General features: G+C 48.8%; 1 protein-coding gene across 1 annotated transcript in view; it reads left to right on the top strand.

Moving 5' to 3' along the window:
* The first annotated feature begins 67 nt into the window (after nucleotides 1-67).
* The window catches only part of LRRN1 (leucine rich repeat neuronal 1), a 37,792-nt gene continuing 35,493 nt past the window's right edge, over nucleotides 68-2,366 (top strand). The window contains exon 1 of the mRNA XM_019504711.1: nucleotides 68-263. The gene's annotated coding sequence lies outside the window, so the exon portion shown is untranslated. The remainder of the gene's footprint in view (nucleotides 264-2,366) is intronic.

The following is a 2,366-nucleotide window of genomic DNA, read 5'->3' as shown; positions in this document are numbered from 1 at the left end:
CGGGGGCAGCCGCGCCCCCCGCTTTGTTCGCGGGGAGCGGAGCAGCCAATCGGCGCCCGGCCGTCAGCTGACCGCCCGCTCCCCCCAGGTGCGCGCCGGCTGCGGCCGCACAAAGCGGGCGGGAGCGATGCAGAGCTGAGCAGCTGCGGGGTCGCCTGCAGCCCTTGCCCTCCTCCGCCGAGCCGGACCCCGGCCAGGTGCATGGGCAGCCGGGCACTGCCGCCGCCGCCGCCGCTGCTGCTGCGGGGCTCCGCGTCCCCAGGGTAAGTGCTGGCTCCCTCCTCTCTTCCCAGGGTGGCGGTAGGGGGAAAGCATCCCTGCACAGGCGCCAGCCGGGGAAGCAAAGTTTGCCAGGAACTCCCCTCCCCCTCCCTGAATTTGGGGTAAAGCATCCCTACCCCTGCTGTGTCCCAGGCCTTGCTTCCCCCCCCCCAGTCCTGCTGCCGGCTTTATGTCCGCTTCTCCCCACCCCCGCAACACTTAAGTTTCTTCCTCTGCTTGAACCTGCTGGTGCGGCGGGGATGGGATGAGGCCCCCCCCAGAGTCCAGCTGCCCTGCATGGGAAGCGGCCCCAGGAGCGAAGTTTTGCTGGCCTCGGGTCCCCGGCGAAATGGGTGCCGTTTGTCTGCCTGTGTGCGCCTTTCTGATTTGCATGCAAATGGGAGTGTATCCTGGCAGATGTCTTGCCTCATCCATTCATATGAAGGAATTGGAAAAGACAAGGAGTCTTCAGTTTCACAATAGACCTTCAGGAAATGGAAGAAAGGCTCAGTGTGAGGTTGTTTTCTTTTTTTCTGTTTGGGAATTGGACGCCTTGCTGTCACCTTTATCTGGAAGCCAAATTCTTTGGGAGCCGTTTGCAATGGAAACATTGCGCTGAGGACGGGGCCCCGTACCTGTATAATTTGTTTGGGGCAGATTTGAAAATCTCGGTTGCTCGGGATGGATGAGAGAGGTGGAACTCCTGCAGCTTGACATGATGCTTCAGCACCAACTCTTGCGACTTGCATCCCCCCCACACACCATTAGACCAAAAAATATCCCTCAAACCAATAAAGGATTGGGCTGTTTGGGCAGGCGTCTAATATTTCACACTGTACTCGGAGGAGGAATATGCACTCTCACTGGGTTCCAGCAACTTAGGGCCAGAGCTGGCCCCGAGAGCTAACTGAAGGTAATGAAGCATGGTTTTGGCCAGATAATAATCCGACCTATAATTCTGGTACATTTTTTGTATTGAGATATAGTAATATATATCAGCAGCATTCTCATTTTGCATCATAGGGCTCACTGTAACAACCCTGAAAAAAAATCAATAATCTGATTCAGAGGACCACAAAGCAAGGACTTTCCTTGTCTTTGCTAGCATTAGCTTGATAGACAACACCCTGTGCACTGTTCACCTCCCATCATTGTGAAGCCCGGTTAGACAAAAGGCATGCAGCATGGGCTGCACGTGAGTCTGGGTGAATATACCTACTAACATGCCAAGCACAAGTTGCCTCTCCCTTTGTTAGTCTCATATGCTATTCTCAAAAGTAAAAGGGCCCATTCAGTGAAAGGGGTTAACCCCTGCATTCGAAAGCTTCATTGAAAGAGAGAAAGAGAGTGTGCATTGTATTAGAGGGTTCAGTGTTATGAGGAGGAATACAACAGATGTTAGTCTGCTATTTTACATGTTTCCTTAAGTTATTTAGTGCTGGTTCAATGCATTTTCCCACTAGGCAATGGAAGGCAAAGTAACAGAAACAAACTTAAATCAGAAAATGTTATAGTCCAAACCCGGCAGATTACCCGACAGGCTGCTTCTAATTTTTTTTTTTTTTTTGTCTTCATAACTAGCTACCAAATGAATCACAATAATAAAGTTCTTCTGTGAATATTAAAGTCCGTCTTCCTTATGGAGTTGCAGGATGCCTATAAAATGAGCTTGACATTTCAAGCAGGACTATAAACAATTTATTGAAAAGTAGGGTAATTGGGGTGCATGTGAAACAATCCCAGAGACATTTGAAATAAACAGAGCTAATTGTTTGATCCCGTCATTGCCTAAAATTACCAATATTTTTCTTTATGTCCCGTAAGTTGAAATGAACAGTACTTAAAAGGACAGCTGCATATACAAAAGCAACATCCTGGGGAACGTATTAGTTAAGAGTTAATTGTTAGTCCTGATCAGATTGTCAGCCCATCAAATCAAGTCTGCTGCTTTTGCCATAACAAATATATGATACTTCAGAAAAAGTTGATGCCTCCTTCTCCCGTGATGCTATGGAGCCTGAAACGAGGGGATTCCTTCCTGATGTGCCAACATGAATACTTGGCTCATGCTCTGAAAGTTGCATTTTTTTTTTTTTTTTTTTTTT

This window comes from Gavialis gangeticus, unplaced genomic scaffold (assembly GCF_001723915.1).
Source record: "Gavialis gangeticus isolate Ggan-Ray unplaced genomic scaffold, GavGan_comp1, whole genome shotgun sequence".
In the NCBI taxonomy this organism is placed as follows: domain Eukaryota; kingdom Metazoa; phylum Chordata; order Crocodylia; family Gavialidae; genus Gavialis; species Gavialis gangeticus.
This window is presented reverse-complemented; position numbering and strand designations above follow the sequence as displayed.